This window comes from Haplochromis burtoni, unplaced genomic scaffold (assembly GCF_018398535.1).
Source record: "Haplochromis burtoni strain Fernald_Lab_line unplaced genomic scaffold, NCSU_Asbu1 Contig_30, whole genome shotgun sequence".
In the NCBI taxonomy this organism is placed as follows: Eukaryota; Metazoa; Chordata; class Actinopteri; order Cichliformes; family Cichlidae; genus Haplochromis; species Haplochromis burtoni.
Genome location: NW_024582391.1, coordinates 1,563,250 through 1,574,750, shown reverse-complemented (window position 1 = coordinate 1,574,750; position 11,501 = coordinate 1,563,250). Strand labels below are relative to the sequence as shown.

The window sequence follows — 11,501 nt, the reverse complement described above, 5'->3', positions numbered from 1 at the left end:
AAAAACCCAAACAAGAACAAAACAAAAAGCAGAGGCTACAAAAATGCAAAGCGTGGAGAAGGCAGCACACACAAGGAAAGGGAATAGGAAGAGTGTAAAAGGAGGACAAAGGAAAAGAGAAAGGTGGTGGTGGTAAGGAAAGAAGACAAGAGGATGGAAAGGGAGGAGAAGCAGTTGAGAGGGAACAAAGGAGATGCTGAGAGAAAGCACTCCGGGCTTTGCCTTCAAGGTTAAATCTAATGAGCTACGTGTTTATCGATGAAAGACTTGAGGACACAATTACATTGGGGAATGTAGAAATGTTCATACGCGTAGACACAAATGCAGTGCGCCCATCAACTCGAGGTAATCCGAAGACTTGCCGATGCTTGAAACAAGACTGTACCTCAAATTAACCTCAAAACACATCTCATTCTCTTGGTGTTTCCATGACAACGGGGTGTCATTTAGCTAAAGATGACCCCAAACCAACTCAAAACTTCACACAAATAGGCCATGATTTTTTTTTCCTGTAGCTAGTTTCCCTTCATTTTATTCAACTGTCAGTTCATATTTTTCTCGTTCCGTCGTATTGTCTCTGTGATGCCATGTCATAACACAAGCTGACTTCAGTCCAACCGAAAGCAAAAGCAGCACAAGTGTAAGGATGGGCGCCAGCCATACCAGCCAACCAGCCAACTTTGAATCACATCATAGTTGGCACAGTCTGCAATGTGAAAGGTGATGCAAGTGGCGCTGCATCTCTGTCTGTGATTGACTGCAACTCCTTTGCTCCTCCTCCTCCTCCTCCACCCAGTGCTTTCACTGAAGCTGCGCTCATTAATGTCCAAAGTGATGGAGGACACCGCCATCAATCTTGCTTAGGACCACCACAGTTGAAGGCTTGGTGTTAGAGAAGAGCCACTGGTGGGGGTGAAATTGCATTGTTCTGGCCTGACTTTAGAGCACATGTGCATCTCTGATTGGTGGCAGTAAAGGTGAAGGGCGCAGGGCTAAAAAGATGGAACAATCAGTGCAGATAACACTGTTCCACATGGTGAGATCCAGGTACAGGAAAGTATTTTTTTATTGATTCCACATCTTCCTTTTTCTCTTTGAGTTATTTCTGATAAGGACTTTAAATTTAAAATCTTAAAATAAGCTAGCAATAGCACAGGACTGATGCAGTATAAAAAAGTCCATCACTGTTATAAACATCAACATATAGGCAAAGCTTTTTAGCTCACATAGATTTTTCTTAGTTTTAGCCAAAAAAAACCAAAACAAAACCACCCAAAAAACAAAAAATAGACAAGTATCAACCAGAATATGCAGGTTGGAATTTTTCTTGGGAAAACTGCAGATGAGAGATCCTCATTTACAAAGCGGTGGGTTGCTGGGAAATCTGTTTGGTTGACAGTGAGAAACTGGCTAAACCAGATCATTCACTTAAACCTCACAATACATACACAACAACACACGTACGCACACTCGACTCTCTCTAGGATGTCATCAACACATGCCGGAGTAAAAACAAACATTAATTTGTAAGAAAGTTTCACTGAGGTTATAGCCTTACTATAAAACAGCATTCAAATTCAGTAGGACACAAATGTGTTAGAAACACAAACAAGCCAGAGGCCTTGTTCTGTCAGTTATACACCACTTAGCAAACCCTCAGATGTAACGTGATCTAAGATACCCAACACCTACTGCCAGTCAGCCTCCTCCTGGGGTTGTGTACAGTCGCTGCCTTTAATAGCAACGAGGAGGGAAAAACGCCAACGAGATCTCCAGGAAAGAGACGAAAGAAATCAATAAATGGAAACTACAAGCATACTTGACAGTTTTTGATTGCATATTTAAGTCATGAATGTTGATTAAAGTGAAAAAATGTTACCACAGCACAACTAGATCACCATTTTAATAGAGACAAATTCAAAACCTTATTGACCTCATAGACGTTTTTAGAATTCAGAAGCAGCACTCCTACAACTCTCTGCAGTAGCCGTCCTCCCACTCGATTCCTCTTAAACTGTAGCGTTTTGGAGAATGTGAGGATCTGTTTGTAGACAGCGGATGCTATTTGTAGGCCGTCTCCTTCCCTCAGATGATTACTGATCCCTAATCACAGGGTGTGAGTCCGTTGGCCTGTCAGTGGGAACTTAGCATGCTCCTAGCCTGACAACCCGGACAAGCCGAAACTCATCTGTTATCAGTGTACGACAACACAATCAGGATCTTAAGTGTCTTTCCTACTCATTGTTGACATGAGTCAGCGTCCTACAGAAACATCCTTCAGTTATCATAAATAAGCTCAACACTAGATTTTCATTGGGAAAATCGGTCACTGTTCTGTGAGCAAACGAAAGATCAAGACAAACACATGAAAACAGTAGGACTAACCCTGACTTCACTCTTAAATAGTTCCCATGTCTTTCAGCCGCACTTCCTCAGCCTGTACCGAATGACCCCATTTCATGGTCCAAGACTAATCATCCCACAACATGTTCTGTAACCAGAAAAAATGTCTGGGCAGGAAATTACTCCGCACAGATAAATCCGCAACTTTACATATTCATCAGCAACGTTCTCCGAGCAAAGACCCCATGCCAGCCATCAAAAGCAGACGAGCTGAATTTACAACTCATCTGCAGAAGCACAGTGTCTGAGCTGAAAATGTGCATAACCATAACCAGGCTACTCATGACAGTGCAGCCTTTTGCTTTGGGATGATCTTGTAAACTACACCTTTGTTTCTGTCTGACTATTTACAGTACACGGAGCGTGAAAGCACTACCAGCAATTATAATTTTTTTTAATATGATAAAAGGAATCCAGTTAATTGGATTGCATGCAGGAATTTACCTCAGGGATAAAAGAAAACCCAGAGGTATTCGTTTTTGTAGCCCCTCTGGCTTCAATCCTGCCGAAATAGATGAGTATAAAAGTAACAGCCAACAACATCAATCAAACCACTCAAAATCTCTTGTATCTATGATCTGTCAAAGCATGCTGCAGTCTTTGTTTGTGCCAGCAAAACATAGTGCCTATATAAAACTATAATCTAGCTTTCATTTGATGTCTGACAACCAGCAACCAAGTTATTGCTTCTCTCTATCAATTAAAACCAACACATCGTATTCAACGTGATAAAAAAACTGACTCATCTCTGAATCATTTTTCTCATGAAGAACTTGGCCGCCTTGGGGCGCAGCCGCACAATTAAGGGCAAGTTCACCTTCTCCAAAGGAGACGAATATTGAAGGCACAAGGTCACACACTGTATGGCATACAAGGTCATACGTGCTCTGTGGTATTGTAATAAAACAGCTTATTAGAAGCAGAGGGTCAGCAGAGGATTCACTCAGCATTCCTCGTATATACACTTTAGATGTTCCAGAATGGGAACACACCAGAGAGAGGCTTCTTTTTGGGACTCTGTTCAGAGTCATAATTTATTTTGAAGTCTTCATCAGAGTTAAGCCACTCTAAACTCCCAACTACTATATTTCCCCAACAGAACCTCTTGAATCCCTGCATAACAGACAAGAGTGAATTCCCAACAAGAGAAGTGCTGATTTTATTATAAGACTTTAAGCACCAGCACACCAACCTGCCAAAACCTTTTTCCGTTGCATTCATTAACTTCACAAAGAGAGAAACCCACTTTAGCAGAGCAGCCAACTTTTCCTATCGCCCATTTCATGAGGCAATTCTTGATTCAAAATAAGTCACTGCAAATGCATGCAATATTTCACAGTCCCACCAGCATCTAATCCCTTCTAACATCTAGGATTTATTTTTCTCCCGTAGCCCTGAGCATGCCGATTTCATTTCACAGCTCTGCCTGGATGTTTGAGAGGGAATCTTGGTGGGTAGAAGCTTGGAAAAATTGACACAAACAGATAAAAAGCCAGTCGTTTTAATGTATAAGCAGTGACACGTGAGGTATTTCTCCCAGAATTTATATGAGGAGTAGTGCAAAACAAAATTTCACATAGGCATTCACAGGTGAATGATATGTGTTGTGTAATTCCTTATCCTATTACCATCACCATTATATGCAATCGTTTGCAAGTGTTTTGGAAGTATCCAGTTTAATGGAAAATAAAGATTGATATTGAATGAAGAAAAGATTATTCACTTATTTGGCAAAAGAAATGGAAGTGTCTGCACCGTTCAACGCCAAAAAAGTAATAACACTGAGCAAACGAATTTAATTCCAGATCACTGGGAAAAAGTTCACATTCTGGTTATGGTTGATCAGTAAAGGTGTAGTTTGAAAGAGCTTTTTAGGTATCACTACAGTAATCAGGTTAGGGGCCGATGATGTCAATAGCATGAAAAGTTAAGCTTTGGATGCTGAATACTGGATGAATGATGAATACTTATAAGTCCCAAACCCAACCCAGTTATATAAATGATGTTGCTTCAGTCATTATGCTAATTTGTAGAATAGTACAACATAAATGTAGCATTAAGACCAAATAATACCACACAGTCACTGCGTTACCAAGGCCCAGCCAGTTAAAATACAAGGATGTACTATTGGATTGTATTATTTCACTCTCAGATCATGCAATAGTACGGTATAGGAGCACAAACCGTGAGGATTTCTCTTCAGTTTCAGCAACACTGACGGATTCAGTTGTTAAGAATATGTTAAAAGTTTTAAAACCTATAAACCAGGAATAGATCCATTATAAGTACCAACTAAAGGTATTTAATGTTTGCATTGAGCCAACACTCAATCATCAAAACTCTGAGTGCTCCCGGTATTGATTAAAGCTTAGTGCAGCTGCTAACGTTACATGACCATGTTTATTTGTGTTATCCACTAAAAGAGAAGACTTTGTGGAGTGCTTGAGGGTTGAAAGACCCAGAGTGCCTTAGTGGGATTAAAAGCCAATGACAGACAAAGCCACATGATAACTTTGATGCTGTATATGAATCACTTTCAAAATCTAACACAGCTGAGTCAAGTCAGTGTAAGCTTTAAAAAAAATTGAAACTATATAAATCAATTAGCAATTAAGTTTTGATTCTGTGTTTTCACACAAAGTGTGTATAAAGGCTGTCATTCTGCCAGAGAGTCTTAAACTCTGCAATCATCCCCAGGGCTTCGTGTTATTAAATACGAACATGTTTACATAGGGAACCCACCTGGTACTCTTCATGATTTGTACATTTTTCAAGATCTTTCTATTGAAAAACTACCACTTTGTATATCCAGAGTAACAAACAGTTAATAAAGAACAAATTATGTTGATGGATTGTTTGCTTGGAACCTGAGATGGATTTTTTTGTGTAGAATTTGTATGTTCTCCATGCGCCTGCACTGGTTCTATAGGTTCTATAAAAACAAGGCCATAGTTTCAAGGTCAGAACATATATGCAGTCAACATGACAGTACCCATTTGTTTTTGGTTTTAGAAGTTGTAAAACTACAACCAACCGAGGGCATTGAAGTGAACAGCTAACATGGCTATTAGCTAACTTGGTTAGAAAGGTTCATCTGTGTTTTTAAATGGGAAATTTTGGCTAGTGGGGAAAAAAAAGATTGAACAGCCGACTTTTCAAGAGTGTCTCCTTGTATAACCAAAAATGTGGCAAGTATGTACAGTGGGGCAAAAAAGTATTTAGTCAGCCACCGATTGTGCAAGTTCCCCCACCTAAAATGATGACAGAGGTCAGTAATTTGCACCAGAGGTACACTTCAACTGTGAGAGACAGAATGTGAAAAAAAAATCCATGAATCCACATGGTAGGATTTGTAAAGAATTTATTCGTAAATCAGGGTGGAAAATAAGTATTTGGTCACCTCAAACAAGGAAAATCTCTGGCTCTCACAGACCTGTAACGTCTTCTGTAAGAAGCTTTTCTGTCCCCCACTCGTTACCTGTATGAATGGCACCTGTTTGAACTCATCATCTGTATAAAAGACACCTGTCCACAGCCTCAAACAGTCAGACTCCAAACTCCGCCATGGCCAAGACCAAAGAGCTTTCGAAGGACACCAGGAAAAGTATTGTAGACCTGCACCAGACTGGGAAGAGTGAATCTACAATAGGCAAGCAGCTTGGTGTGAAAAAATCAACTGTGGGAGCAATCATCAGAAAATGGAAGACATACAAGACCACTGATAATCTCCCTCGATCTGGGGCTCCACGCAAGATCTCATCCCGTGGGGTCAAAATGATCATGAGAACGGTGAGCAAAGATCCCAGAACCACACGGGGGGACCTGGTGAATGACCTGCAGAGAGCTGGGACCAAAGTAACAAAGGTCACCATCAGTAACACACTACAACGGCAGGGAATCAAATCCCGCAGTGCCAGACGTGTTCCGCTGCTGAAGCCAGTGCATGTCCAGGCCCGTCTGAAGTTTGCCAGAGAGCACATGGATGATACAGCAGAGGATTGGGAGAATGTCATGTGGTCAGATGAAACCAAAGTAGAACTTTTTGGTATAAACTCAACTCGTCATGTTTGGAGGAAGAAGAATACTGAGTTGCATCCCAAGAACACCATACCTACTGTGAAGCATGGGGGTGGAAACATCATGCTATGGGGCTGTTTTTCTGCCAAGGGGACAGGACGACTGATCCGTGTTAAGGACAGAATGAATGGGGCCATGTATCGTGAGATTTTGAGCCAAAACCTCCTTCCATCAGTGAGAACTTTGAAGATGAAACGAGGCTGGGTCTTCCAACATGACAATGATCCAAAACACACCGCCCGGGCAACAAAGGAGTGGCTCCGTAAGAAGCATTTGAAAGTCCTGGAGTGGCCTAGCCAGTCTCCAGACCTCAACCCCATAGAAAATCTGTGGCAGGAGTTGAAAGTCCGTGTTGCTCGGCGACAGCCCCAAAACATCACTGCTCTCGAGAAGATCTGCATGGAGGAATGGGCCAAAATACCAGCTACTGTGTGTGCAAACCTGGTAAAGACCTATAGTAAACGTTTGACCTCTGAGTTGTATTTTTGTTATTGACCAAATACTTATTTTCCACCCTGATTTACGAATAAATTCTTTACAAATCCTACCATGTGAATTCATGGATTTTTTTTTCACATTCTGTCTCTCACAGTTGAAGTGTACCTCTGGTGCAAATTACTGACCTCTGTCATCATTTTAAGTGGGGGAACTTGCACAATCGGTGGCTGACTAAATACTTTTTTGCCCCACTGTATCACTCAGGCTGCCCACTTTACACTTTATATTTGTTTTTGAAAGGGAAACTTTTTGTATACCAAGCTGTTTGGACATTAACTTTCGTAACATGTTAAAGGGTGTTTCTCCCATCTATTCTTTATTTCCTTAACTTTCATTTATCGACATTAGCCAATATAAAGAGATTGGCAAACAGCTAATAATTAAAAAAAATGCTGATAATATTGAAAGACCCCCATGCCTTTGGTCCTTTCCCTCGAGGAAGGGAAAGATTCTACATAATCACCACTTATGTCAAGCAAGGAAACACCTGTCGTTAAAAACTCAGAGACAAACAATATGAAGGCAACTTGAAAAGAGATATTATCAGGTAACCTTTGTGAATGAGGGACGAGCAACATGTTCGTTTGAACAGTGTTTTTGTTTATATGTGTTGAGTTTGCATATTGTCCATGTGCCTGCATTGCTTCTATAGACAGTAAAACACAAGGATGTAGCTTCCAGGTTAGAAAAATAAAGCCGATGTGGAAATGAATTAAGCCTGTGTTTTACCTGAAGGTCTCCATGTGGCTGTAGCTGTGATTGCATGAACTCTTCCAGTCCTGTAGAAGTCTACAGGAAAATGGGTTTCTGGACTTGACCTCTGTAAAGGCCTTCCTGATTAGTTTGTGGCCTCAGTAGCTTATTTCAGGCCATAATGAATAAATAATTAAGTCTCTTTGGTAAATACTGGTCACACTATATTTCAACATGCAAGATTATCTGTGGAATGCAGATTCACTAACTTAATAACAAGTCAGAAGCCAATGGGCAAGTAGTTTCCAAGTCAGACCGGCCTCATCTGGTTTTGTGAAACCAAGCTAATGATGGTGAAATAATCAATTTTGAAGCTTCAAAGCAGGATTTGGATGACACCACAGTAGCTAGGTCCATGTTTTTTATACCGCCTGGCTGGTAGCATGGCTTCCTCCTCCAGTCCAAAGACATGGATGTTAGGTTAACTAGTGACTCTAATTTGGCGATCTCCAGTAGACAAAGTTTTGTATCTAGAAAACAGCACTCTACTGAACGTAGGGTTACATACAGCTTGCCGAAAACTGACTTGACAGTAAGAACAGAAACGTTCTATAAATTCAAGTATTAGTTCATTCCAAAAGTAAATTAGCAAGCAAAAATGTTAATAAAATCCTTAAAATTGCCATGTGTAGTGGGACATTCATGTTCTTGCTCATCTTCTACAAACAAAATAAACATTGTTTGCTAGCATATTACAATTGCTAGCATGTTATACTACGATAATTCAATGATAAATCAGTATAAGTGCTTTTTAAAATGTGCTTCACCAGAGTATTCTTGTGCAATTTAAATATGAGTCAGGTTTTAAATTTAATAAGGCTTCTAAACTTGAATGACTTTTTTTTTTAAGGATTGAGAGTAAAGCCAGAAAAAAGTAATAAATCCCTCAATTTCATAGCTCTACACACTACATGTTACATTATAATAAGAATATGGTGTTTTTCAGGTTGTACGTTTGTAAAAAATCAAACTTCTCAAAACATTTATCAGCTGTCACACTTTCAGAGGATAATTTCTCAACTGTGTGCTCCAACACAGCTCTGTAACTGCAATCATGGCCATAAGTTGTTGACAAAACAGTGGATCACACCCAAGAAGGGCGGGCATGGTCTGCATGTCGAAACACCACAAACTGCATATTTGGCCTTTGCAACAACTTGCTCTTAGCTGAATCCAGCTTGAGGCAGGAATTGTCATCTCACGGAGACGTTTGATTAGAAAAACAAGATAGACATTCTTCAGATGGCTACTGTACCCAAAACAAAAGGAAATACCAAAATCCCAAAACTGTGAATGTAATAAATCCACAGATTTACTTTCTGCCCTTAAAAGTACGCTTTGAATGTTTTTATGGATAAGCATGGTTCTCCGCACCAAAGCTGTTAATGAGCTGCTAATTGAGACCACTTGACTTACTTGACCCTGCGGTCAGCTTTACATTCGGTTCATCCCACCAGCCAGGGCAGGGTGAGCCACTCATTCAGTCAAGTAAATCACATCAACAACCAATCACTGCCCTGAACATCTGAAACTAGAGTCGACTGGAAACATTTTAACAGGCTGGTTGCTCCGTTTGTTTCTTCTTTCCTCTAAGCAGACATCTTTACCCAAACTGACCTCCAAAATCCGTTTCATATTCACATTTTTCAAACTGTTCCATTGTGCCCGTCTGCAGAGCTGTTTCCTTGGCTGCTCCCACTGAAGTTTAAGTCAACCAAAGAGATTATTTCTGCCTTCAGAGCAGCTCTGCCTCTAAGAAATGATTGTATAACTATAAGTGGAATCTTTAAAAGCTGCGAGAGCTTGATTTAGGAGCATCTCTTGACTCTGAAGCGGAGGCACGGCAGCCTATATGGAAACGTCATGCGTGTGTTTTAGAAGGGGGGAAAAAAGGAACCTCCGTGTCAAGACGTGCAAAGAGTAAACAATGGGAAGCTGTCAAAGCAGCCTTTAAGACTACTCTGTGAAAGCTGAAAGGATTTTTCCATCTGAGCAGGACTGGCAAACATAATATCTGGCCTTTCTGCCTAAAATACATTTAATTCAACAGCTTGTCACCTTGCTCAAGTTTTCCATTTAAAAATAGCCCAAACAGAGGTTAAGCAGTCCATCCTCCGACCAGAACGGCAGCTGAATGATGTGTTAATCTTTTCTGTTATATACCGGGCCCCTGCACGACATCAGAACTGCGTGATGGTGTTTTGACGTTTCTGGAAAAGCTTGATTTGATTTTGTTGAACTCTACCAACATTCCTGCATTGACTTGCCTGACAAAACAGAGTAAAAGACAGAATATTTTCACGTACTGAACAAAAAAAAGAAAAGAAAAGAGAAGACAAAGAAAAAAAACATGAAGTAAAGGGTAAAGGAAATAACTTGGTTAATGAAAGAGGACGTCAGAGGATGGCTTTGCTAAAACCACAAGCTACAGGAGGGTTCTGGTTAACAAAAGACCGCTACTAATTCCACATGTTCTACTGTGTTTCAGCCGTCTGCCACGAAGCTCATTCCTTTGACTCCCCAACATCGCCGTTTAGCTACCAGTTAGATCAGCAGAATTACAACATGAAAGGAGCTTAATGGTAAGCTTTCCCAGAGCAGCCCTATTATCTTCTGGTGACTAATCTGCGATAACAAATGGAAGTGTGTCAGGTGAATATGGAACTAGACGAAGAGAGGAGCGGCAGGACACGCAGGAGCGAGACAGAAAACATGTGATGCAATAGAACGACTGATTAAAGATCGCAAAGATCAAATTATGGCATCTAATCACGCGTAAGCTATTGTCAGGGCATCATTAAGTACTGGATAAAATGCTCCATTTATGGAAAGGCAGAGAGAGGGGGAGAGACCGAGAGAGCAGGATCATGAATGTTGGTTGGTCAGCGTGCATTCAGGACCTCGTGGCGCAACGGTAGCGCGTCTGACTCCAGATCAGAAGGTTGCGTGTTCAAATCACGTCGGGGTCAGAGTTTTAAGATGCGTCCTCTTTAATGTGTGCAAGACCCCTAGTGAGATAGATAAAACAACACCCATGACAAAATGCGAGTTTTTAATCTATTACTTAGAGCAGCTGTTAAACATCACCGACTTACACTATTCTGTCAGTTGACCACATAATCTGTGCCAGGACAGCTAAATATGTTGTAGCACAGGTTCTCTTTGAATAGACACAGAAATATATGAAAACCTCAGAGGTCCAGAACCACCAGATGTCCTCACTGTAGGGGTCGAAGGGTCCAAGGTTTTCTTTTGAGTCATGCAGTGGGATGGTTCTAGTTTCCTGCTTCTAACAGTTCAGGCTAATGTTTAACTGGATTATCTAAACTAGCAGGCTAAGATAACAAACAGTAACTCCCCACCATCATAAGCTAGCAGGGCCGTACCTAACAGTGAGAGCAGACTGGGCTCAAGTTTTAGGCTATTGTGCACACGCCGTCTGCTCTACCGGATGGAACAGTGGCACCGTGCGAGAGTAAGAATTGGTTTCATATTGTGTAAGTTGTTGGTTGTTCTTCTATAGCGCTTCTCTACTCTACTTGAGCACTTAAAGGACTTTATACAACATGCCTCATTCACTCACTCAGACAAGCATTTTGTTTTTCACCTAAAAACGTTCTATGTGACAATCATGGGAGCAACCAGGGATCGCACCACCAACCTTCCAGACGACCTGCCCCACCTGCTGACCTACAGCCAAGTATTTAGATCAACATTTAGATGCTTTCTGGGTTTGGGTTCCTTCTTCAGATGTGTTGTTGGGGGGGGGG

The 11,501-nt window shown here is 41.0% G+C and overlaps 1 non-coding gene across 1 annotated transcript; it reads left to right on the top strand.

Annotated features, from left to right (window-relative positions):
- Positions 1–10,628: 10,628 nt before the first annotated feature.
- On the top strand, positions 10,629–10,700 carry trnaw-cca. The gene has a single exon. It is a non-coding gene; the product is annotated as a tRNA-Trp (tRNA).
- The last annotated feature ends 801 nt before the right edge of the window (positions 10,701–11,501 follow it).